The 27,983-nt window shown below is 42.6% G+C and overlaps 1 pseudogene; it reads left to right on the top strand.

The window, feature by feature from the left end:
- The first annotated feature begins 9,895 nt into the window (after positions 1-9,895).
- Positions 9,896-11,732, top strand: LOC118643365 (annotated as a pseudogene).
- The last annotated feature ends 16,251 nt before the right edge of the window (positions 11,733-27,983 follow it).

Here is a 27,983-nt window from a genome sequence, read left to right as displayed (position 1 = left end):
TGAGAAATGAATAAAGCAGAACAAAAACAAAAAAATGCATGTGGCAATGAAGGAGGGAACAAAATTGAGATATTTGGGCGTCTGTATTATGCTGCATTAATGTTCTGTGATACTAGTTGAGTGTATCTACTTCTGAATCAAGTGTCTTGCCACAACACAAGTTGACTGCCAAGCATGTACACACACACACACAGTTTGTGTCTTGAGACCATTTTCTTCAATTTTACAATGAGGAAATTGGACTAGATTCTATTTTCCTTTTGCAAAATAAAAGTAATTTTTTTATTATAAAATAATTCATATTTATAGGTAGAAAAGAAAAAGGTTTATGTAATAAGTGATCATCCACATATTAAATTGGAAAGAATAGTACATATATATCTTTTCAGATATGCTAGTGATAGATGTAAATATACATTTATTAATATTTGTAATCATTTTATGTTCTATTTCTATTTGATAATATATTGTACTTCTAATATTAAAATATTTCTGAAAAATAATATCTTCTAGTACCTTTTCTCCTGCCATGTCATATATTATATAATTTGGCTCTAATTAATAAATTTAAAATTATTTTGTTTTTCTACTTTTTGAATAATTCTGTGATGATCATCATTGTATAGTACCTCTGCACATTTATTTATTTTTAAATTATTTCCCGAAAATAAAATTTCTGTTTCCAAAAATACACACATTCTAAATTTTAGTATCTATGAATTTTGAATAATTTGATCAAGTTCCCTTGGAATTTTGATTGGGATCTCCTCAAATTTGTAGATTGAGTTAAGAGAAATTCATTCACTAGCTCCTTTAACAAGTATGTATTGAGCGCCTCCTAGAGGCCAGGCTCTCAAAGCGCAGTTGTCAACCCAAAGAGTTGGTAACCAGGGCAGGCTTGCAGGAAAGAGTCAAAGCAGCCTGCACATACATAGCATGAAGCTGGGACTTGCTGGGTGCTCTGAACAAAAGGTAAAACAGACAAAGAGACAAAAGGTGACGAGGTAATGTTGTAGATAGAATGATGTGAAGGTTTGTGGGATCGAGGTGATAGTTGAGGCTGCTTTGGGACGATGCACAGATGACCAGCAAAATATAAACATCCCAAATGGGCCCCCATTTTGGCCTCTGACTGGAAGTGTTCTCGGTGGCTCCTGATCTGAGAAAGTGTAGCCAGCCTCATTCTTCCTAGAAACGAGGACAAAGGACCCAGCCTCTGGCCTCTCTGGACCCCTTACCATGAAACAACCTTTAATTGGGGTGCGTATTCTTACCTTACTGCTGTACCTCTATTATATCCTCTTCCTGTAACGAACTGTAGGCAGCATGTATTTCTGTTTCACTGACCCTTAGTTCTCCAAGTGCAGCGCACATGGTGTTAATTCCATGTTCAAAATGGGCCACCTGTCCTGCAACAGAGCCACCCACCTGTCCTCCCAGTATGTGGTCCAGCCCACCACATGGGGTCTCTTCCAGGCACCATCGACATCGCCCCGGAAACTACAATTGCTGGTGCTTCCCTTGAGATGTGGGGCATTTGCGTTGACTCTCCTATAAGCACCATCCCAGTCCCCAGCTCACTGTAAGAACTTGGCACTTCTATTTCCATCATGTTGCTCACACAATGCATGGAGGATAAGAGGTCAAGGGGCTTAGAATCTGTAGGAAGGTCATTGTATGGTACTGAAGCAAGAACTATCACAAAGATAGTATGAAGGGGGTGCGGGTGATGCAAGTACTGAAATCATCAGAGAACGCGAGACCTCGGAGTTTGTGGATGACTGCAGCAAGCAGGGCTGGTACAGTCTGAGAACAAAAGATTCAAAGCATTGGGAAGAAGAGACAGAGAATGGTCTTAGGCAGCAAGGAGATGCCTACCTCCAGGCTCTGGGGCAGGAGGGCATGTGGGTGTGGGAGTCACGGTTCAGCAGAACAGCAGGTGCTATGACTGGAGGGCCGTGCAATGGTTCCTGGGTGGCTGAGAGCCAAAGTGGTCCAGGCTTCGACTGGCACCAGGTCCCTGATGGAGGTACCATGCATTGGTTCAGTGATATGGCCCAGGGGCTGGTCTTAGACTTGGAATCTAACACATGCTCAGTCAGTGTCTGTGGAATGGTAGGGAATGCATGGTCCTCTGGCCCTGAAACTTGGATGAGGCAATTTCTCAGGACACTGTCCTTCCCAGAGTATCCTGGGGCCAAGCCAGGTGTCTGAATATTGTGCAGTCTGCACTGTGTCCAAGTGGGTAGGAGGAGGCCAGCTCTGAAGTGGGGGTCCATGTGGCAGACTGGAGGCAGGAGAGGAAAGCACATTACAAGCTACAGCTAGGGACAAGGGTGAAAGGGGCAAAACGTGTGGGGTGGCAGGGGGACAAAGGGTTAAAATGGGGTTTAATACAAGGTCATTGAGGACAGTTTTTATTCATTGCATCTGTGCTCCTGGGGCCTGCAATGGGAAGGCTGAAGTCCTGACACTGGTCAGCAACATGATGGATTATGATAACAATGCACTTGATTTGGGGCACAAGCCCTTCTGCACGTGAATCAGTGGGCATCACCTTCCTGAGCCCCTGGATGACTGCGGCTCTGCAGGCCCTGCTCAGTCCCTCTTTCTGTTAAGAGTGAACAGTATCACACAGAGTCTCAGCAGATCTTGGAGACATGGCAGGCCTCCCAGTGTGGGCTCCAAGTCAGCATTGCCCTGCTGAAGTTGAACAAATGTAGCCTTTTAGGGCTAGAGTCCCTGCAAGTATGAAATAGTTGTATAACAAGGGATCTGATATTTTGTTTTTGTTTTCTCACGTTTCTTCACATATTTTGATCCCATGAATAATTGGGATATTAAATTACAATGCCATTTAGATGTATGTCAATTATAAAATTAATACAGTGGAGAGGATATTGCACGTGTTAGCTAAGTTTTGATGTTTGTGGAAGTTTCAAAATATAGCCACAAACTCTTTGACATATCCATCTCAAGAGGTCGAGGCTATGGCCCCTCCCTGTGAGGAGGGTGGTTGGTGACTGCTTCCACCATGAGGGGAGGGTACAGTGGAGCTAGGTGCCCGGCAGCTAGGTCATGAAAGGCCATCCAGCTTCCCCAGTGCGCACTAGAATGAACGCTTGCTCTTGGCACCGGGAGCTGCCACGCAAGACGTCCAGGTGCATGACAGCACCGTGATGAAGCCTCACGGAGGTGCTCTGCTCTGCCACCCCAGTCCTCACATTATCCCAGCAGAAATGCCAGCGACCTGAGGGAAGAAGCCTCTAGATCAGGGGTTGGCCCACATTTTCTGGAGGGTCCAGACCGTGGGGCTTTGCAGGGCATATGAGCTCGGTCACAACTACTCACCTCTGCTGTCACAGCACAGAAGCAGCTATTGACGACATGCACAGGAACAGCTGTGCTCCCCTCAATCTTATTTGCACAGACAGGTGATGGGCCCGCAGGCCGTAGGTAGCTCACCCGGTTCAGATGATTCTAGTTTCTGGCCATTGAGCCTGAGATGCCAGCAGAGAGGGAAGAGCAAAGACAAACCATTGCCCGTGAGCCCTGTGCACATCTCTGACCCACAGAATCCATCAAGGTTTTGATGGTGTTTTGCCCCCACTATGCCTGGGGTGGTATGTTTCACAGCAATGGATATCAGCCCAGTTTTATACAAGGCAGGTTTCATCAAGAAAGTAAGATTTGAGCAAAGACTTAAAGGAGAAGAGTTAACCAAGCGGGTGTATGTCTGGAGCGGGAGGGCACAGAGACAGCTGGCATCCAGGGAGCCTCCGGTGGTGGGCAAGCTTCCCTCTCTGAGCAGCAGCCCATCTACTTCAGGGAGTTTTGATTTACATCTGAGGTGCCCATCTGGCTGGATCACCAGGCAAGCACGTCACCATGGACCAGGTGGGCACTTTCACTGACCTCTTCATCAGCCTGGCCCAGCTCAACTGCTCTGAGCTGAAGCTAAAGCAGCTGTGTTGCCGCGTGGACTCCTGCAGGGGGTGGGAGGGGGCTGCCTCCTCTGGCTCATCTATAGCTTCTGCTGCCCTGGAACTCAGCAACCGGCTGGGACAGGCTATCCAGGCCACAGCTGAGACGGTGTACAAGATCCTGTCCCCAGCAGCACCCATAACATGCTCCCTGCAGGACAAGTGCTGTGTGTGACGGCTGCACAAGGGCCAGCAGCAGCTGACCTCTGGGAGGGTGTGGCCAAGGCTTATGACACCTGCTAGAGGGCTTCCTGGTCACAGCTCAGACCCTCTGTGACGTGGCATCTCTAGGTCAGGAGCAGAAGGGGCTGATGGGTGCTGTGGGGGGCGTGACCTGCCAGCTGCCCCCAACAGTGGTGAAGCCCCTCACCCTGGCCACACAGGCCACATCCAGCCTTCTTGCGGGGATGCGCAACCAGATCCTCCCCATGCGCACAAGGACCACACTCTCAGGGTGTTCAGAGGACGCCCAGGACGAGCACCAGGTGCCCAGGACCCCAGGGCTCTGCCAGCCCACCACGCCCAGCCAGCCACTGTGGCACCTCAGCCCCCACACCTCCCAAGAGCTGTGGCCCACGGCCTGGCGGGCCGGACCCTCTGACAGGACCAGGAAGGACCCTGCTTCTGTCCCACCTGCTGCCAATCGCTGTGAGAGTGGGGCCTTCCTGCCTGGGCCTCAGCCCTCTCTGCACTTTTTCTCTGGGGAGAAAGGGCACCGCCCTACCAACACCTGGGCCCGCACTGCTGCCCTGTCCCAGGATGGAGGCTTTTTGGACCCTTGGACCCTGACCTCACTCAGCCAAGTGACTTTCTATATCTCCGGTGGGTTTGGGGGGATAATCACCGTGTAGTTCAGTGTATTATTTTTAAGCTGCTGAGTGTGTGGGTCAGTGTCTGCATGAAGTGGAATAAACTGTGTTCACTGCAACCCCCCAAAAAAGAAGTTTAAGGATTGAATGTATATACAACCTGGTGACTACTGTTGACAATACAGTATTACAGCACTAAAATTTGCTAGAAGAACTTGTTCTCTACAAAAAAAACAAACAACAAAAATGTAAGTATGACAAGTGATGGATGTGTTAATTAACTTGATTGTAGGAATCTTTTCACAGTGTAAATGTGTGTAATCATCATTTGTACACTTCAAACATATTACACTTTGTCAGTTTTACTTCAAAAAACTGAGAAAAAATTAAAATAAAATATTGTTATAAGCTTTAAAAAAATGACAAGTCCAGAAGTAGACGTAAGGTAATATAGGAATTTAGTGCATGATGTAAGTGGTATCATTAATGAATAAAAAATAATTTATTTAATAAATGCTATAAATATGGGCAATTATATAGCTATCTTAAAAAAATGTAAGTTGTATACATATCATATATATTGCAAAAGTAAGTTCTAAATAAAGCAAATATTTAAAAGCAAAATTAAAATTATTGAAAAAAAGGAAAATTTTAATAGTGTAAGGATGACTCAAAACATTTATTTATTTATTTTAGATATTTTATTGATCTTTTTAGAGAGAGAGGAAGAGAGAAGAGAGAGAGAGACAAACCTTGAAGTGAGAGAGGAACACCCATCAGCTGCCTCCTGCGTGCCCCCTGCCAAGGATCAAGCCCAGGGAAGGGCATGTGGCCTGACTGGGAATTGAACCAGCAGCCTTTCAGTGCGTGGGGCGGCACCCAAACAACTGAGCCGCACTGGCCGGGGCATGATGATGCAAAAGATAGAGAAAACTGCCCTGGCCGGTTTGGCTCAGTGGTTAGAGCGTCAGCCTGCGGTCCAGAGAGACCCGGGTTCGGTTCCCACTAAGGGCATGTACCTCGGTTGCAGTTTGTCCCCGGCCCTGGTTGGTCGTGTGGGTGGCAGCCACTCGATGTGTCCCTTTCACATCGCTGTTTCTCTCTTTCTCTTCCTCTCTCCCTCCCACTCTACCTGAACAACAACAACAACAAAAAAAAAAAATAGAGAAAACTTAAAAGTATCCAAAATGGACTAATCTATACATTTTTTAAAGTTCCAGCAAATTAGCTGAGCTGGAACTACATTTCCCCAATTCCAGTCTCTGCATGGCCACAAGGGGAATTTGCATGGGAGTAGTAAAGTAGGTTGAAAAAGAAAAAAAAAAATTGGGCAATATTTTTCAAAATTACAAATGTGTTTTTTCTTGTACAGTACCTAGAAATTCCAGTGTTTATCCCATAAATATATGGACAGGTGTACAATGTGACATCTGTGAGGCTATTTGTTACAGCTCTTTTTGTAATAGCAAATGATTGAAAATAACCTAACTGTTCATTATTAGAAGATTTACTATTCCTTATGGAATATCCTTACAAAGAAATATTGTGCAGCTGTAGAAAACAGCTGTCTGTGCTAATTTGCAAGATATTCAAGTCATATTATTAAATGTAAAATACACCTTGTAGAATGAATATAGGATGTTTTGTTTTCCATTGAAAAGGAGGAAAAAAACACATACACATTCACTCTAATATAAAATGATATATGATATAATGATATAATAATATACTTAATTATTATAATGTAATATAATAATAAAAACTTTATTTGTAAATATACAGCCAAAAGAATATTCAACAAACTTTAAGTATTGGTTTTTCCTGGGAATAAGGATTGCATGAGTGGGAGACAGAGTGATAGAATGAATGAGTAAGGAATATATTAGAGCCCTGGCCCAGCTTTTGTAACTCAATGGTTAGAGTGTTGGCCAAACACTGAAGAATCCCGGGTTAGATTCTGGCCAAGGGCACGTACCTTGGTTGCAGTTCAGTCCCTGGCCCTGGTTAGGGTTGTGTGGGAAGCAACCAATTGATGTCTCTCTTTCTCTCTCTCTCTCCCACTCTCTCTCCTTCCCACTTCACCTGAACATGAATGAAAAAGTACCCTCAGGTGAAAGACTTAAATGTGACTCATTAATCCATAAAAATCCTAGAGGAAAAGGTAGGTAACCAACAATATATCAGATAAGGTGTTAATTTTCAAAATATATAGAGTGCTCATACAACTCAACAAAAGGAAGACAAAGAACCCTATTAAAAATGGGCAGAGGAACTAAATAGACACCTCTCCAAACAGGACATACAAATGACCAAGAGACATATGAAGAAATGCTCATCATCACTAATCATCAGAGAGATGCAAATTAAAACAACAATGAGGTATCACTTCACACTGGTCAGAATAGCCACCATCAACAAATCATCAAACAACAAGTGTTGGCGAGGGTATAAAAAAAAGGGGACTCTAGTACACTGCTGGTGGGACTGCAGACTGGTGCAGCCACTATGGAAAACAGTATGATGTTACCTCAAAAAATTAAAAATTGAACTTCCATTTGACCCAGTGATCCCACTTCTAGGAATATACCCTAAGAAGCCTGAAACACCAATCAGAAAGAATATATGTACCCCCATGTTCATAGCACCACTATTTACAATAGCTAAGATCTGGAAACAGCCCAAATGTCCATTAGTAGATGAATGAATACAAAAACAGTGGTACATATACACAACAAAGTACTATGTAGCTCTAAGAAGGAAAGATCTCTTATCCTTTGAGATGACATGGAGGGACCTGAAAAGTATTAGCCTAAGCAAAACAAGCCAAACAGAGAAAGACAAGTATCATATGATCTCACTTATTTGTGGAATATAATGAACATAACAGTCTGAGGAATGGGGTAGTTTCAGAGATGTGGAAGTGGGGTACAGACTGACAATCACCAGAAGAGGGGGTGGTGGGGGAGAGATAAACCACAGAATTTATATGCATGTGTGCATGAACAATGGACATGGACAACAAAGCTGGGGATGGCAGGGTGGGAGGGCGAGGTGGGCATCAGTGGGGGAAAAAGGAGAAACATTGTAACAAAAATAAATAAATAAATTAATTAATTAAAATAAATTAATTAATTTTTAAAAGATTTGAATATATATTAAAAAAAAGAAAAGAAATATAAATCTATTTTAATAATCCAATGGACTGATATTTGGGCAAGTAAGTATAAGCAAAAGAAAACAAATGGGTAAATATAAACAAGGACAAATCAAAAAGAATTATAGCCAGAGATACACAATAAAAGAATAAATTATAAGAGAATATTCTCTATAACTCTATTTACTTAAATACAAGACTTATGTAAATTAGACACAATTATAGAAAAATGTAAATTTAAATATATTTAAAATAGTCAAAACCCAAATAAAACACGAACAGAGAAGAAAATGGAAAAAATTGTCAAAAATAATTACTTTAGCTACAATCTCTAAGGTCATAACACTTTTAAAAGAAATTTTGTTTAAACTTGAATGAATAGAATACTCTGTATTCTCATGCTATATAAACTTACCTGCAGTAAAAAAATATTTAGCACCTCAATACCCTTTTTAAAGTTTTTTCTGTTAATCCTCACCTGAGGATACTTTTCTATTGATATTTAGAGAGAGCTAAAGGGAGGGAGGGAGGGAGGAAGAGAAAGAGAAACATTGATGTGAAAGAGAAGCATTGATTGGTTGCCCCCTGCATGACCCTGACTGGGGGTGTTAAGCCATTTGACAGCTTAGCTTGAAATAGGGTAGTATTCTGATTCTGGCCATTCTACAGTGCAGTATTTGCAAACTAGAAAAAAAGATTTAAATAACAATCTTGATTTGAAAAGACTCAGGGTCAGTGGATGCTTCAACCTCCAATATTTTTTTGGTGTTTGTTGAAATAATTCTGTAATCCCTTAGATATATATTTTTTTTTCCAGAAAATAAGGTACAAGCTTTTCTATCCTTAAAATATAGCAAAGAACAAATAATCCTTAGTTAGTGACCTGGAGGATGAGCTCCCAGGGCAGGGAGTGGGCGGTGTGGAGACAGCACGCGGGCGATGGGACGCGTGATGTGCGAGGGCGGGGAGAGCAACCTGCCGCGAGAGGAAAGGTGCCCGCTGCCCGGAGCAGGGGCTGAGCAACGAGCTCATTGGTTTGATAAAATAAGGGCCTGTGGGTCACGTTAAACATTCTGGACTTTTTTGTAATGGAAAGGGGAAATTCTTTAATTATAATAATGACACAGGCAAGCCTGAGGTATAAAAAGACTGATCTGGGTAATGTCAGTGGGTTGGAAAGGAGGAAAAGTCCATGTGGGGAGAGCAAATGTCTTGCATTGTGCAGGTGAGAAAAGTAAGTAGCCGTGGGGTGTAGGAAGGGCACATAGGAGAGGTTGCAGACAGTGAAACTGCTCACATATAGTAAGTGGATGAGGGGGGTGAAGGAGTCACGGGTGACTCTCAGGTCTGGCTTGAGTATTTTGCAGGTGACACTTTCCATTACTGGGTTAGAGAATACTGTCCGTGAGACACGTGGCCCAGGAAGATGCTGGATTGAATGGCTGAAAAATTGGTTTTGGGGTGTCAGTGAAATATGCAATAAAGACGGTTATCAGGGAGCTGGACACCCAGGTCTATAGCTCAGAGGAGTGATGTGGGCTGAATAGATCATTTGGGATTCACTTTCATTTGGGGGAAAGTGTAGAATGACAATACTTTGAAGGCTAGCAATATTCAAAAGATAACTGGGCAGGAGGAGCTCTCTGGGGACCATCTGAAGGCATTGCAGAGGAGGCAGGAACCCAGGAAGGTGAGGTGTCACCCAGGCCAAGAGCTGGGAGAGTTCTAGGAGGAAAGTGGTCATCAGTTTTCAATGTGGCGTGTCATTAGATCTAGAGACACGGATGTTGTTGGTGACCTTGGTGGGTAGTTTAAGTACAGCACCTGCCCTCTGTGTTCAGTTTTCATTCATTCCCTGTTTCACACGACCCCATGCAATAGACACATTTATTTCTCATATGTGGATTTTAAGGCCCATTATTTTTTCATAAATGTAATAGAATGACAGAATGACAAAGAAGAACCAAACCATTGTCAGAGTTCCTCCTCTTGAGCCTGCCCATCAAGCCAGAGCAGCAGAATCTGTTCTGTGCCCTGTTCCTGGCCATGTATGTTACCACTGTCCCGGGGAACTGCCTCATCTTCATCCTCATTACACTAGACTCTCACCTCCACACACCCGTGTGTTTGCTTTTCAGTGACTGGTCTTTCTCTGACCTCTGCTTTTACTTTGTCACAGTGCCCACATCACTGCAGAACATGCAGAGCCAAGTGCATCCATTTCTAAGCAGGCTGCCTGGTCTACATTTATTTTCACTTGGCTTGTTTTTGGAGTTCCTGAGAGCTTCCTCTTGTAATCAGGGCCTATGAGGTCTATGTGGCCATCTGCTTCCCCCTGCCCTACACCACCCTCAGGGCCCCAGGCTCTGTCTCTGGTGCTGCCCTGGGTGCTGACCACCACCCCTGCTCTGTTATACACTCTGCTCATGGCCAGGCTGTCCTTCTGTGCTGACCATGTGATCCTCACTTTTTCACTGAGGATCTGCTTAGCTAACACTGTCCTGCTCTGACTGGACAATGGGTTGGTGATGTTTTCTATGGGAGGGCTCATTCTTGTCATCCCTTTCCTACTCATCATGATGTCCTATGCAATTGTGCCATCCATCCTGAAGGTCCTTTATGCTGGGGCACTTATTGCTCTCCATATATGCCCATCTGCTGATAATTCTGTCAAAGAGATGGTCACAGCTGTGATGGACACTGTGGTGACGCCCCTGCTGAACCACTTCGTCTACAGCCTGAGGAACAGAGACATGAAGGGAGCCCTGGGAAGTCTGGAAAAAGAAAATATCTTTTTCTCTAAAATGGTAACAATTGGGACTTTGATATGATTTAATTTGGTTGATACATTAGTTCTTATAAAAATTTTTACCCTAAATTAGTTCCTTTTTAAAAACTTTATTTTATTTTATTTTTTTTATCCTCACCCGAGGATATTTTTCCATTTTTTTGTACAGATAGAGTGGGAGAGAGAGAGAGGAAGGGAGAGAGAGAGAGAAACATCGACGTGAAGGGACACATCGAGTGGCTGCCACCCGCACGACCAACCAGGGCCGGGGACAAACTGCAACTGAAGTACGTGCCCTTAGCGGGAACCGAACCCAGGTCTCTCCGGACCGCAGGCCGATGCTCTAACCGCTGAGCCAAACTGGCCAGGGCTAAAAAACTTTAAAGCCATCAAAACTTTTATTCCAACAAACCCATGCTAAATGCTAATATGAAAATGTGATGACCTTAGATGTAGAGTTAGGGGCAGAATCCAGTTTATGTTGTATCCCTATTTTTCTCTTCCCAGGTGAAATTAAAATTTGAAAATAAGATTTAAATACTTTTGTGGAAAACATCTATTATCCATATGAATTCAGAAATTATCTTCTTAAAACATCACTATCATCATCACATTCTTCACGCGCAAGAATCCTCAATGAGGCTCTCAAATGAAGAAGAAACAAAATTCAACCATTTCTGTCTCACAGAGCACAGATTCCTGGAGTTCTTTACTTATCCCATTCCTGCTCATCATCATGTCCTGTGCACGATTTGTGTCGTCCGTCCTCAAGGTCCCTTCTGCTAGAGGTATCCACAAGGCCTTCTCCACTTGTGGCTCCCATCTGTCTGTGGTGTCACTGTTCTTTGGGACAATTATTGCTCTCTCTTTATGCTCATCAGCTGATAATTCTACTGTTAAGGAGACAGTCACGGCTGTGATGTACACTGTGGTGACCCCATGCTGAACCCCTTCATCTACAGCTTGAGGAACAGAGACATAAAGAAGCCCTGGGAAGAGTCTTTTTTTTTTTTTTTTTTTTTTTAATTTTTTCAAATCTTTATTGTTGGATGTAAAATGTATTACAGATGTTCCACATTTTTCCCCCATTGACCCCCCTCCTCCCCCCTCCCGCCCCCCCTCCCACCTTTTCCCACACTATTGTCTGTGTCCATTGGTTATGCATATAAGTTCTTTGGTTTATTTCTTCCCACCCCTCCAACCCCTTTCCCTTTGAGGTTTGTCAGTCTAGCAATGAATTTGTGCTTCTTAATCCCTTCACCTTTTTCACCCATTCCCCCAACTCCCCTCCCAACTGGCAACCAACAACATGTTCTCTGTATCTATGAGAATGTTTCTGTTCTTCCTGTTCATTTTGTTTGTAGATTCCATTGTTGATAGATATGTATTCATTGCCATTTTGTTTGTTCATACATTTTATCTTTTTCTTCAAAAAGACCCTTCATCATTTCATATAATAACGGTTTGGTAGTGATGAACTCCTTTAACTTTTTCTTGTCTGGGAAAGTTTTTATATGTCCATCGATTCTAAATGACAGCTTTGCAGGATAGAGTAATTTTGGTTGTAGGTTCTTGGTTTTCATCACTCTGAATATTTCTTGCCACTCCCTTCTGGCCTGCAAAGTTTCTTTTGAGAAATCAGCTGACAGTCTTATGGGAACTCCCTTGTAGGTAACTAGCTGCCTTTCTCTTGCTGCTTTTAAGAGTCTCTCTTTGTCTTGAACCTTTTGCATTTTGATGATGATGTGTCTTGTTATGGGCCTCTTGGGGTTCATCTTGTTTGGGACTCCCTGTGCTTCTTGGACTTGTATGTCTGTTTCCTTCACCAAGTTAGGAAAGTTTTCTGTCATTATTGTTTCAAACAGGTTTTCGATTTCCTGTTCTCTCTCTTCTCCTTCCGGCACCCCCAAGATGCAAATGTTGGCACGCTTGAAGTTGTCCCAGAGGCTCCTTACACTATCCTCATTTTTTTGGATTCTTTTTTCTTTTTGCTGTTCTGATTGGGGATTTTTTGCTTCCTTATATTCCAAATCAATGGTTTGCTCCTTGAATTTACATACTTTATTATTGAAGCTGTGTAAATTATTCTTTATTTCAGTTAATGCCTCCTTCAATTCTAACTGTGTATCCATGATTTCTAACTGGTCCTTTTTTATGCTCTTGAGGCCCTCCCTAAGTTCACTGAGGTTCTCACTAAGTTCATTGAGCATCCTTATAAGCAGTATTTTGAACTCAGTATCTGTTAGGTTGCTTATCTCCATTTCGCTTAGTTCTTTTCTTGGGGTTTTGTTCTGTTCTTTCATTTGGAACCTGTTTCTTTGTCTCCTCATTTTGGCTGCCTCCCTATGTTTGTTTCAGTGTATTACTTAATGAGAGAGGTATGGGGCTCGCTGAGACCCGATGCTGCTCGTTTGAAAGAATTTAGGAAAAACCTGAAGCAGGATCCAAGACCGGCCAATCCTATAGTTAAGCAAGTGGCAACAGCTTGGGTGGGCTTGAAAGTTGGGTGGGGCGGGGTGGGGCCTCAGGGAGTCAGCAGGGCGGGGCTACCAGTGTGAGCCAGGTTGCTGGAGTCCCAGATATGGAGACTGTCTGCTGTGCCCGCGCCCGGGAAGGGCTCACCAAAGGAACAAAGGCCTCTGACAGCACGTTTGTCCCCCTCTCCAGCCCTCGCTCCAGTGCCAAACAGCTCAGTTCTTCCCTGTATGTCTCTGGTGCCCCTTGAGCTGCCTCCCCTCCGAGTTTAGAGGGAGAGAGTCTGATAAGTCCGTGCGCGGGCCCTTTAGGGAGCTGCCTGGGGCTCTGGGAAGAGTCTTTAGTAAAAATATTTTTTCTGGTTATCTATGATTATAACACTTGAACTTTTTACAGAATTTTTTTCAGCAAATATTTAATATTGAACTATTATTCCAAATATTTTCTCTACCATATTAACTTTAGTTAAAATGACATGATACACAATTGTTCAATATGTAAAAAGTGATTAATTGGAACTGCACAGAGGGTCATTGTGATAACCTTTGTCTTCCCCAGGGGGCCTTGAACAACATAGCTAAAAATATTTAATTAATTATTAAAGCATACTATTTTAAGTGATCTTCATTTTTTTTCATTCCTTTTTTTTTTCATATGTTTAATTTTATTTTTGTTACAGATGTTTCTCCTTTTTTTACCCCAATGACACCCTCCTCTCCATCCCCCTCGCCCCATCCTCAGCTTTGTTGTTTATGTCCACTGGTTATGCCTACATGCATATAAGTTCTGTGGTTTATCTCTTTCCTCCCCCTACCACCCCCTTTTCTGAGAATTGTCAGTCTGTACCCTACTTCCATGTTTCTGGGTCTACCCTATTCCTCAGACTCTTATGTTCATTATATTTCACAAATAAGTGAGATCATGTGGTACTTGTCTTTTTCTGCTTGGCATGTTTCATTAGGATAATACTTTCCAGGTCCCTCCATGTCGTCTCAAAGGATAAGAGATCTTTCTTTTTTTTTTTTTTTTTTTTTTTTTAATCCTCACCCGAGGGTATTTTTCCATTTTTTATACAGATAGAATGGGAGGGAGAGAGAGGAAGGGAGAGAGAGAGAGAAACATCGATGTGAAGGGACACATCGAGTGGCTGCCACCCGCACGACCAACCAGGGCCGGGGACAAACTGCAACCGAAGTACATGCCCTTAGCGGGAACCGAACCCGGGTCTCTCTGGACCGCAGGCCGACACTCTAACCGCTGAGCCAAACTGGCCAGGGCTAAGAGATCTTTCTTTATCACAGCTGCATAGTACTCTATTGTGTATATGAACCACAGCTTTTTTATCCATTCATCTATTTTTTTTTTTTTTTATCCTCACTCGAGGACATTTTTCCATTTTTTGTTCAGGTAGAGTGGGAGGGAGAGAGAGGAACAGAGAGAGAGAGAGAAACATCGATGTGAAAGGAACACATCGAGTGGCTGCCACCCGCACAACCGACCAGGGCTGGGGACAAACTGCAACCGAGGTACGTGCCCTTAGCGGGAACCGAACCCGGGTCTCTCAGGACCGCAGGCCGATGCTCTAACCGCTGAGCCAAACCGGCCAGGGCTCCATTCATCTATTGATGGACACTTGGGCTGTTTTCAGATCTTAGATATTGTAAATAGTGCTGCTATTAAAAACATAGAAGTGTACACTTGATACCTATATAATCTTATTAGCCAATGTCAACATAATAAATTTAATTTTAAAAATGCCTATTTTGTTCTTATTTAACAGTTTTTCAAAACTTAAGAGTAACAATCATGTCTTTATTTCTTATGTTTTTAATTAACATAATATGTAATTATATCACAATTATATTTCTTTTTGATTTCTCTACTCTAATTAAGTTCTACTTGGTCAATACTCTTTGGAAAAATGTAAGCCCAAGAATCACTTCTCTTGCTGTGGATTCTACGGTTCTATACATGTATCCTGATATTGTGCTGACTTAGTTCATTTAGTTATAGATTTATCAAGTAGTTCATGTTTATTTTAGAAAAACTGGAAAATTATGAAAGCATCAATATAAGTGCCTTGTCAGAATATAGGGTCAATTCTTTGAAAGCAGAGACCCAAAATAACAGTTTTTACAAGGTGGAAGTTATTTATTCTGTCTTACAAGCAGCTCTGGGTGGGCGCTGCAGGGCTCCTGCGGTGCTGCTTGTCCCCAGAGGGCTGTCAGTCATGCTGTGCGCTCATTGGATCTCAAGTTCTTCCCAGTTGGCTACACTGACTATTGCCACGATGGCTTTTTTTCTAAATCTTTTTAATTTTTTCAATTAAAATTTATATTTGTTGGGGCCCGGGAGTCCAGCTTATTGATAAGAGGCCATGGTTCAGGAAATGCACGGCAGCTGGCTGCGCAGGCGCAGACCAGGTCACTATTATGAGCATGACACAACAAAAGCTTAGGACGCATGCGCCCCGCACTATCTGGGGCACCGCCCACCGAGTATCCCCACACGTCTGTAAAGCCGATGGCTGTAGTGAGTAAAGCTGCCGCTGCTGCTGGGTGTCTGCTCCGCGGGTTTTCTTTGCCTTGCGAATCTCACCTGAAACCCCCCTCGCAACTCCTGGTCTCTGATAATATTTAATATTATTTTGTATTACTTCCAGGTACATAGCATATATTTTACTTATATATAAGACAATCATATATTTTACAAAGTGTTCTCCCTGTTTCCAATGCCCATAGTTATTACCATATTATTGACCGTTTCCTATGCTGTATTTGACATCCACGTGACTATTCTGTAACTTCGGGTGAGTAAGAGGAGAGGACAAAGTAAGAGGCTGGGTGGATTCCTCTTAAGGCAGTGTTCAAACATCACTTCCGTTCCCAAATCACTGGACCGAAGTTGGCCACAGAGCAAAACCTTCCTGCAACGTTAGTCTGTAGTTGAGTGATCATAGTCCTAGGTCAAGTTCTTCCATCTTTGGAGGGCAGAAGATGATGTCTTAATATTTGCTGTTAATGTTGTAGCTTTTCTTCAGAAAGTCTTCTTTTCTCATTTTATTGAATTAGAATTTACAGTTAGATTTTTTTCCTCACCCAGTATCATATAATGGACATTTTCTTAGGTTGTTATTTTTTTCTGCAACATGGTTAAAGAATGTTTATTGTTTAATTGGTAATTATTTAACTAATTATAGGGCATTTCATTTTTCAGGTTTATTTTACTTAAATAATGAAAATAATACCCAATAATACCCCCCTTTGCCCACCTCCGCCCAGCCTCAACCTCCACCACCCTTGGCCCTCACCTGTTGTCTGTGCCCATGGGCTATGTTCTTTGGCTAATCTCTTCTCCTTTCATCCAGTCCATCCCACGCTCCTCCCCTCTGACATCTGTCCATCTGTTCCATGTATCCATGCCTCTGGTTCTATTTTGTTTGTTGGTTTATTTTGTTCATTAGATGCCACATATTAGTGAGATCATATGGTATTTGTATTTTTCTGACTAGCTTATTTTGCTTAGCATAATAATCTCTAGGTCCCTCCATGCTGTCACAAAGGGTAAGAGTTCCTTCCTTTTTACAACCATGTAGTATTCTATTGTGTAAATTTACCACTGCTTTGTTATCCACTTTTCTACCAATGGGCAACTGGGCTGTTTCCAGAGCTTGGCTGTGGTAAATAACTATGAACATAGGGGTACATATATTCTTTCTGATTGTTGTTTCGGGATTCTTAAGATATAGTCCTATGAGTGGGATCAGTGGGTCAAAAGGCAGTTACATTTTAAATGTTTTGAGGAAACGGCATACCGTTTTCCACAGTGGTTACACCAGTCTGCATTCCCACCAACAGTGCATGAGGGTTCCCTTTTCTCCACATCTTCTCCAGCACTTGTTTGTTGATTTATTGATAGTAGCCATTCTGACAGGTGTACGGTGATACCTCACTGTACTGTTAGTTTGCATGTCCCTGATGATTAATGACTTTGAGCAATTTTTTTTTTAATGACTATTGGCCATCTGTATGTTTTTGGAGAATGTCTATTCAGGCCCTTTGCTTGTTTTTTAATTGGATTGTTTATTTCATGGTGTTGAGTTGCATAAGTTCTTTTTTTTTTTTTTTTTTTTTTATCCTCACCCGAGGATATTTTTCCATTTTTTGTACAGAGTGGGAGGGAGAGAGAGGAAGAGAGAAAGAGAAACATCGACGTGAAGGGACACATCGAGTGGCTGCCACCTGCACGACCAACCAGGGCCGGGGAGAAACTGCAACCGAAGTACGTGCCCTTAGCGGGAACCGAACCCGGGTCTCTCCGGACCGCAGGCCAACGCTCTAACCGCTGAGCCAAACTGGCCAGGGCTGCATAAGTTCTTTATATATTTAAAAGATTAACCCCTTATCAAAGGAATCATTGGCAAGTATGTTCTCCCCATTTTTATAGCAGCACTATTTACAATAGCTGAGATTTGGAAACATCCCAAGTGTCCATCAGTAGACAAATGGATAAAAAAGCAGTGGTACATATACACAATGGAGTAGTATGTAGCTGTAAGAAAGAATAATCTCTTAACCTTTGAGATGACATGGAGGGACCTGGAAAGTATTATCCTAAGTGAAATAAGCCAAGCAGAAAAAGACAAATACCACATGATCTCACTTAACAGACTGAGGAATATGGTATGACCCGTCCCGCAGGTCGAGCAACGAGGACTCTAGAGGGGGAGTGAGGAGGGACAAGAGACACGAGAAATGGAGACAAGACAGGGCTCTGATCAAGTCTCGTTTATTCTGGGGAGATCCACAGTATATATATGGCAAGAAGCAGAAAAACAAGAACATTTGTTGCCAAGCGATGTCTGCGGTGACCACCCCGAAGCAATTTCAAGTACATATCATGTAAATATCACAGGTGGAACAAAAGACAAACAGCATAACTGGCTGAGTAAATGGTTACTTAAAGGAATGCAGAAACATTGTATGCAGAGATGCAGAGATATCCTGCCTTGGGGCAGGAGATGGCAGAGCAGATTTTTGCAAAATGGATGCCATGCAAACAGTCTCCCACAGGTCCCCCTTTTTTTTTTTCTAAGGCCGAAATAATACCTTGAGGGGACTGTGCCTGCCTTAGGTCAGGAAACTTGCACACGGTGCCAACCTGTCCGAACCCGTCATTGGAAAGCAAGGCAGCATAAGGCCTTGTTCCTGTCTTAGGTGGTGGTTGGCGATGCGTGTGAGTTCCAGTTGCCCGTCTCTGGCTATCCAGTCCAGCGCACCAAGGTGACGAGGTTTTTGAGACTCACTATTTGCCATCTCGGGCATAGTCATAGCTTACTGACTCACGGCTAGAGTGAGCTTCTCTGTCGGCCATTTCAAGTCTATGATAATGGACCTGTATAGGTTGCATCTTAATGGCATCTATCTGCTGCTTGATGAAAGCCATCACCTTATTGAAGAGGAAGGGTCCTAGTGACACAATCAGTAAAAGGCCAAGTAAAGGGCCCAACAGAGGGAGAAGATAAGGCAGCACCCCATTTAGCCCGCTCCAAAGGGGGTTATCGAAAAGTTCTTTTAAGCAGCAGCATTCCTGCAAGGCAGTCACATGGGGGGCCAAATAAGGTCCTCAGGAGCTCGTCAGGGTGTGGAGGAGGCCCCAACCTCCTTCCACAAGCAGGCAAAGATGCAGTAGTATCCCTGCAGTAAGATTTCAGCATTCCGGTCCATTCCTGAAAAGAAAAAACAGGAAAAGCCTCTCAGGGCGAATTTTCGTCCCTGGAGTTATCTATATGGTTATCTGTTATTCCTTTAACTTGATCAATCTGTTTAACCAAACGCTCTGGTAGCCATCTGGCAGATTTCATTTTCTTAGAGTAAATGCATACAGAACCTCGGCCCCAGATGAGGACTGGATCTGGGCCGTGCCAAGAGTTGGTTAGCGGATCTTTCCATAGTACTGAGGCAAATTGTTTTTGAGTTTCTGTATGCCAAAAGCGATTAGCAGCAGATTGCCCATCAGTGTCCAAATTTAAAAAATTGAGGATAAATAAGGCATGAGAGAGAATATTTCTGGGTGACCCCCTCGTGGGATACCATTCCCCCTTTTTTATTTTATTAATGGTGATCTTTAAAGACAGATGTGCTCTCTCTACAATACCTTGGCCCTGAGGGTTGTAAGGTATACCTGTTATGTGTTGAATATTGAGGCATTTGCAAAATTCGGAGAAGGCTGAACTTGTATAGCCTGGGCCATTATCGGTTTTCAATTGCTGTGGGCATCCCAGAACTGTAAATGTGGTTAGCATGTGACTGATCACATGTTTTGTGGCTTCACCAGTTTGGAGGGGAGCATAAATGAATCCACTAAAGGTATCTATGATAACATGTACATATTTAAGATTTCCAAATTCAGAGATGTGAGTAACATCCATCTGCCATAATGCATTAGGGATTAGTCCCCTTGGGTTTACTCCAAGGTGGGGGACCGGCAAATGAGTGGCACATGAGGGGCAGTTTTTAACAATTTGCCTAGCTTGTTCCCTAGTATTCTGATGCATGATGCGAAGCGTTTTAGCATTGAGATGATGTAATCGATGACTGTTCTGTGCTAGGGTGATTTTATCAGAGCTGTTATCAATGGCTGTAAACACTTGATTAGAATCCTGGAGGCGAGTAGCTAGGTCAGCTTTTTGGTTTCCCTCAGCAAGAGGTCCTGGCAGCCCAGAATGGGCACCCAAGTGGCCTACGTAAAATGGGTGAACTCTTTTTGTAATTAGTTTCTGTAACTGCCTAAACAAATTTCCTGCATTGGATATGTTTTTTAACCTGTCCAGCTGTTTCTAATAGAGGTGTAGAATGTGCAATGTATGCACTATCTGTGTAAATATTGAGAGATTGATCTGGGAAGGCAGAAAAAACAGCAACAATGGCTTGCAGTTCCGTTAGTTGAGCAGATGTGCTGCTGGTCATAAATGACACTGTTTGGTCCAGATGAGTGTAAGCAGCTCTACCCGTCGAGGACCCATCAGTAAATACTAGTAAAGCATTTCTCAGAGGCTTAGATGCTGTGAGTATAGGAAAGGTAAACTCATGTTTGTTGGCAAAATCAGTTAAGTTTGTCTGGTGGATAATGATTGTCTAGAATCCCCGCATAAGAGGCTAGGGAAATGGGCCAAAATTCAGTATTTTGCATGAGCCATCTAATTTGGTCCACGGTATAGGGTTGTATAATAATATCTGGCTCCTTACCAAAATAACATTTCCCTTGTTTCCTGCCCATCATAATGAGATTGGACACTGCCTGATAATATGGCTCAATGACCTTTTTAGGTGTGGCAGGCAAGTGAATCCACATTAAGGGCGCTGTCTGCCAGAAAACAGCGGTAGGGGAGAGAGCAGTCTTACAAATAATAAACTTTAAAGGTTTAGTGTAATCCATAAAGGTGGTTATTTGAGAATGGATAGCCTGTTCGACTTTGCGTATAGCCTGTTTTCCTTCTAACGTGAGTTCACGGGGAGAAGTAGGGTTGGCATCTCCCTGCAATATATCATACAGGGGTTTAAGTTCTCCTTTACTGATTTTTAAATAGGGCATAAGCCAATTAATGTCCCCTAGCAATTTTTGAAAATCATTTAGGGTTTTAAGCTTGTCTAATTTTAGTTCTAATTTTTGAGAGAAAATTAGGGACCCTCATATTTGAAATCCAAGATATGTATAAGGGTCTGCGAGTTGGACCTTGTCAGGGGCTATTTCCAGGCCTTTGTCTCGTAAGGCAACGCGCATCATCTCATAGCATTTCAAAACCTCGCTCCCCTCTTCTCCGGCTATGAGGATATCATCCATGTAATGTATAATGTACATATTTGGCCAATTGTCTCTAACTGATTGTAAGGCTGAGGCTACAAAGGATTGGCATAGGGTAGGGCTATTAGCCATTCCTTGTGGCAGGACACGCCATTGGAATCTTTTCATAGGCGCTTTGAAATTTATAGCTGGTAAGCTGAATGCAAATCGCCTCTGATCATCTGGATGCAGAGGAATCGTGAAAAAACAATCCTTTAGATCAACAATGACTTTGAAATAACCCAGAGGTATGGCAACAGGTGAGGGAAGTCCTGGTTGTAAGGCTCCCATTAGTACCATAGTCTTATTTACAGCTCTTAAGTCTTGCAATAGCCGCCATTTGCCAGATTTCTTTTTAATGACAAAAATAGGAGTATTCCAAGGGGAGTTACTAGGGACAATGTGGCCAGCATCAAGCTGCTCCTGTACCAGCTGTTGTGCAGCCATCAGTTTTTCTGCTGTTAGAGGCCATTGATCAACCCACACCGGTTCCTCAGATAGCCACGTGATCTTTTCTGCATGGGTCACAGGAGTGTCAATGGCCCCTATGGAAAATGGCCTAATCCTGCCCTATCAGTTTTTGGGGAGGGTTCTATAATAATATGGGTTCTGTTATACCCATATTATTTTTTCCCAGCCCTTGGCCTGGTAGATATCCGGTTTTCAACATTTGGGTAGTAATAACAGCATTCGGGCTTCCCATTATTAATCCTAATTGGGATAAGAGGTCTCTACCCCAAAGATTTATAGGCAATCCAGCTATAACATATGGTTGTATGGTGCCCTGGTTACCTTCCTGATCTTTCCAAGTTAATAGCTTTGAACTTCTCTCTGGGTTTTGACTTTGCCCTATTCCTTTTAGGTGAGTCAGAGTTGCGTCTAGGGGCCAGGCTGTAGGCCAGTCTTCCTTTTTAATTATTGTGACATCAGCCCCTGTATCTATAAGCCATGAAAATTTCTTACCATCTAACCAGAGAGACATAATGGGTTTTTGTGCTGATATGACCTCTGCCCAGTAAACGTCTGATGACCCAAAGCCTTGATCACCTCTTTGTCCTGATACTGCCCTATTTGTGGTGGGCATCAAAGGCAGGGGCAGCAATTGAGCAAATCTGTGTCCTGTGATGACAGTACTAATATTTTTGGGGATGACACCATAACCTTAATTTCTCTGGAGTAGTCATTGTCTATGACTCCTGGAAGGACTTGTAGTCCATTCATTGTTGAAATGCTACGTCCTATTATTAGTCCAAATGTGTTTTCAGGCAGAGGGCCAAAGATTCCAGTAGGAAGGGCCTGAACTCCCATTTCAGGGGTTAATACTGTGTAGGTGGTGGAACTGAGGTCCAATCCTGCGCTGCCTGTGGTGGCTCTGAGGAGGTTTGAAATGGACTGTTGTTTGCTGGAACAAAACTGACTGCCCCAAAGATTTGTTTGGGTTTGGGGGCCTGGGGCTGGCCCCTGTGCCCGTTTCCCTGCATCGGGGATAGTTCGTTACCCTGAACATCCTTTTTAGACCTACATTCATTAGCCCAATGTTTCCTCCTTTTACATCTAGGGCAAACTCCTGGAGTCTGAGTTTTTGAGTTATTAGTGGGATTTCCTTTACAATTCCTTGTGAAACGGCCAGTTTCCCCACAGTTAAAACATTTACTCTTGTTTTGTTGGGATAAGAATTGCCTGACTGTATACCCTTGCAAGGCGGCAGCCATGGCAAGGCCCTGTTGATAAGCAGTCCCAATATCAGAGCATAGGCGAATATAACCAGTTAAATCAGTCTTTTTCTTATAAGGTCTGATAGCGGCTTGACAAGCGGCATTAGCGTTTTCAAAAGCCAATTGTTTAACAAAATCCGTGCCCGCGTCTGCATTACCGAAAATTCTGCCTGCTGCAGTAATCAAGCGGTGAACAAAATCTGCAAAAGGCTCATCAGGTCCTTGTTTAATGTTAGTAAGGGAGGAGCTCATGTCGCCTTTGGTGGGTAGTTTCCTCTATGCTCTAGTGCCTGCAGCCTAAACTTGGGCAAAAAGGCCTGCATCATATTGCATTTGGGCATCACTATTAGCATAATTTCCTTCTCCTATTAGCATATCAAAATTCCATCCATTACCAGCCTGCACATTGCGTTTAGCAATGTCCCTGCAGTTCTCTACATATTCTGATTTCCATAGGAGATAGTCTCCTCCAGCAAGTGTCGCTCGGGCTAATGTCTGCCAATCCCCAGGCGTAAGCCAATTCTCAGCTACTGACTCTAAAATTGCCATAGTATACAGGGCTGTGGCTCCGTATTGTGCTACAGCGGTCTTTAACTCCTTTATTAATTTAAAATCAAACCCGCTATGGTGACGCCAAGCCTGTCCTTGTGTGTCCACTGTTTCTGTTACTGGAAAAACCTCTATATCATCTAGTTCCAGTGCAGGCTGTTCGCGGGGAGGGATCTTTGGGGTGGCTCCCCTCATGGGTGGTTTTTAGGCATAATTTTATTTCGAGTGGGCTCGTTTATTTCTTCCTCATTATCACTATCGAATGACATGAAGTCCTCACATTCTTTACTTTCATTTTCATTCCCCCCTCTTTTTTTTCTTTATTTCCCTTTTTTCTTCTGTAATATACCCTCGCTATTTTCTACTACATTGGCAACGAGGGGATCAGAATGTCTCTGAGATAGAATTTCATCTATTAAATTTCAAAAAGAAAAATCAATTACCAGGACCTTCTCGGGTCCATAAGTCTTATAGTGATCTTTAAGAGCATCACCGACTATTTTCCATCGTTTTTCATCTATAATTCCCTCTGTACCAAACCAAGGACAAACTTCTTTAATATAATCAAAATACTGACACAAATGCTTAATTTTTACTTTTACTCCTCATGCCTTTATAGCCTTTCCTAATCCTTCAACGAACATCTTATCTTGGCTCAATGCTTGCCCCATAATCGCCGTTCACTTACCCGAGGGGTGCAGACGCAGCAGGTTCCCACGTCGTTCCCTCTTTTCTTTTCCTTTCTGCCGGCCACTCGAACGGCGTCCTTCACTGGATCCCCCGTGCTGGAGCCCCACGTTGGGCGCCACTTGACCCGTCCCGCAGGTCGAGCAAGGAGGACTCTAGAGGGGGAGTGAGGATGAGGAGGGACAAGAGACACGAGAAATGGAGACAAGACAGGGCTCTGATCAAGTCTCGTTTATTCTGGGGAGATCCACAGTATATATAGGGCAAGAAGCAGAAAAACAAGAACATTTGTTGCCAAGCGATGTCTGCGGTGACCACCCCGAAGCAATTTCAAGTACATATCATGTAAATATCACAGGTGGAACAAAAGACAAACAGCATAACTGGCTGAGTAAATGGTTACTTAAAGGAATGCAGAAACATTGTATGCAGAGATGCAGAGATATCCTGCCTTGGGGCAGGAGATGGCAGAGCAGATTTTTGCAAAATGGATGCCATGCAAACAGTCTCCCACAACGGTAGACCTAGAAACATGGAAGTAGGGCACAGACTGACATCCCTCAGAAGAGGGGGTGGGGGTGGGTGGGAAGAGATAAACCACAGAACATATATGCATGTATGCATAACCAATGGACATGGACAACAAAGCCGGGGATGGGGCGGGGGGGTGCTTGGGGAGGGGGGTGCCAATGGGGTAAAAAAGGAGAAACATCTGTAAAAAAAAAAAAAATTAAAATTAAAAAAAAAAGGAGGGAAAGAAAGTGGATGAGATAATGATGACACGTGCATTGTAAGAAATGATAGCTGCTTCTGGAAACATAAACCGCTGCTTATTTGTATAGAATACAAGGTATTCAAAATTGTACTGAAAGTTGCCATTTTTATAGATAGAAAACTGAAGCATAAAATGGTAAATATTCCAAAATGTCAAGTAAAAGTGGCAACTTATTTTGTAACTCAGACTTCAGATTTATTATTGGTATTGTTAAAAATAAATGCCATACTTGCTACTTAAAAAAAAAGATATGGTGTTACCTCAAAAAATTAAAAATTGAACTTCCATTTGACCCACTGATCTCACTTCTAGGAATGTAACCTAAGAAGCCCGAAACACCAATCAGAAAGAATATATGTACCCCCATGTTCATAGCAGCACTATTTACAATAGCTAAGATCTAGAAACAGCCCAAGTGTCCATCAGTAGACATATGGATAAAAAAGCTGTGGTACATATACACAATGGAGTACTATGCAGCTGTAAGAAAGAAAGATCTCTTATCCTTTGAGACGACATGGAGGGATCTGGAAAGTATTATCCTAAGTGAAACAAGCCAAGCAGAAAAAGACAAATGCCAGATAATCTCACTTATATATGAAATATAATGAACATAGCAGTCTGAGGAATAGGGTAGACCCAGAAACATGGAAGTAGCGTACAGACTGACAACCCTCAGAAGAGGGGTGGTGGAGGGAGGGAAGAGATAAACCACAGAACTTATATGCATGTATGTATAACCAATGGACATGGACAACTAAGCCAGGGATGGGGTTGGGGAAATGGAAAAGAGGGTGTCAGGGAGTAAAAAAGGAGAAACATCTGTAACAAAAATAAAATTAATAAAAAAATTAAAACTAAATGTTTACTTAATGCAAAAACAGATATTAGAATAATAGATAAATGCAGTGTATTCATATGTCATATTTATAAATGAAATATGTTCATATACTCATATTTGAAAAGGTTTGTGATAAAACTGCCTCTCCTTCCCTCATATTCTGGGTAAAAAAATCCTGAAATTCTTGCAGTCTAAGAATTAACAATAACATGGCACAGGACAGCTGTCTGGAATGTGTCTAAATATCAGGGCCTCTAAGTTTAGCTGAGAGAAATAAAAAAAAATAATAATAATGTATCAGACTTTCTTTTGCATCCATAGATTTTTAGAAGAATAAAGAAATGTTGAACCTAGAATAATGCTTAAACTAACCTCATTTTTAACAGAAGCAATCTGAGATCAAGAGAGGTTAAATAATTTTCTAAGTTTGAATAAAATCTAAATTATAGATACTATAATGCCATAATTGGTACCACAAGAGAATGCCTAGCATAGTGCCTGCCCAAACAGGTATTTGAAAAATGCACAGTCAATTAAAAAAAAGAGAGAGAGAGAGAGAGAATCACAAGCATATCAAGGTCAGCAGACAATGTAAATTTTTAAAATTGATTTTTAGAGAGAGGAAGGGAGGAAGAGAGAGAGAGAGAGAAAGAGAAACATCGATCCCACATGTGCCTGGCTGGGAATCAAACCTGGACCTGGGTGTGTGCCCTGACCAAGCATGGAGTACACTAACTTTCTGGTGCACGTGAAGGTGCTCCACCAACTGAGCCACACTGGTCAGTGCTGACTTTTTAATTTTTAAAGAATTTTACTCTAATTTTTAAAAGTTTTATAATATATATAGACATAAAATTGCATTTCTAAGTATGTCCAAACATATCTTTCTCAAAGTAAGCCCATTCATGGCACACACGAGATTCTACCATTTGCTGAGTAGCCAGTCAGTGTTCTCTTATGCTCACCAAAATTATTTACTATTAAATAAAATTATTTATGATTAAAATCATGCAAGATTAAATCAGTCATTATTTAATCAATGTGACGAAACAAGAAGCATTTAAAAGAGACCTTAGCCCACCTGGTGTGGCTCAGTGGTGGAGCAGCGACCTATGCACCAAGAGATTGCTTGCTGGTCAGGGTCCCTGCCCAGGCTCCAGGCTCCATCCCCAGCAGGCATGCAGGAGACAACCGATCGACGTTGATGCTTCTCTCATCAGTGTTTCTGTCTCTCCCTCCATCTCTCTTCCTCTCTCTGTCCCTCAAAAATCAATACAAAAAAAATTAAAATAATAATAATAAAATATAATAAAAGAGATCATAAAGCATAGTGGTTAAAAGTGAAGGATCTAGCCCTGGCCAGTTTGGCTCAGCGGTTAGAGCGTCGGCCTGCGGTCCGGAGAGACCCGGGTTCGGTTCCCGCTAAGGGCACGTACTTCGGTTGCAGTTTGTCCCCGGCCCTGGTTGGTTGTGCGGGTGGCAGCCACTCGATGTGTCCCTTTCACATCGATGTTTCCCTCTCTCTCTCTCCCTTCCTCTCTCTCCCTCCCACTCTATCTGTACAAAAAATGGAAAAATATCCTCGGGTGAGGATTAAAAAAAAAAAAAAAAAAGTGAAGGATCTAGAATTAGGCAGACCCAGATGAAAATCCTGGCCCCAGTGTATACTTACTAGTATAATATTGGGTGAGTCATTTAATGTATCTATACTGTAGCATGTAACCTGTGAACTGGAGAGAAGCCATCCTTAACTCATGGAGTCGCCGGAAACCACAAGCTAAAATACATGTATGTTCAACATCAGTATTAATGCTATTTCAATTTTATGTTAACACAATACACTTTTTTGAGTTCTTTCTCTTTATGTTTTCTTTTTTGCTCAATCCCTCCACCCTCCTCCTAGCCCCCTGCAGGATTTTAATTTTATTTTAACCTTTATTGTTAAAGATGGAAGAGGTCCATTTATTATTATTTGTATCTATCTACCTGATTAAAAAAAGTAAATAGATTGTAATGTCTTTATTTTATTCTGTTTTATTTTATTAGTTTCTGATTTATATGTCTGCATGATTTTTGAAAAACACTCTATTCAGGTAAATTGACACAAATACTCTGCCTGGTGCCAGCAGCGGCGGCAGCTGCGGTCACATCCCCGAGAAGCAGGCTTTTGTGCGTGGCTCCAGGTTCCTCGGGGCTTTCTCCTCGTACCCTTCAGGCCGAGTGGGGGTAACTGGGTCCTCACGTCACTGCTGGCGGAGTCCCCCCCCCATCTGCTTCCTCCCCTCACCCCACTCTCCCTCATAGACAGTCATTACCACCAGCAGTCCTCACAGAACCCTCTGAGCAGGCTTGTTCTCCTCCCTGA

The sequence above is a fragment of the Molossus molossus genome, unplaced genomic scaffold, assembly GCF_014108415.1.
Source record: "Molossus molossus isolate mMolMol1 unplaced genomic scaffold, mMolMol1.p scaffold_m16_p_34, whole genome shotgun sequence".
NCBI lineage: Eukaryota > Metazoa > Chordata > Mammalia > Chiroptera > Molossidae > Molossus > Molossus molossus.
The sequence above is the reverse complement of the archived record's forward strand: the minus strand, read 5'-3'. Positions and strand labels throughout refer to the sequence as shown.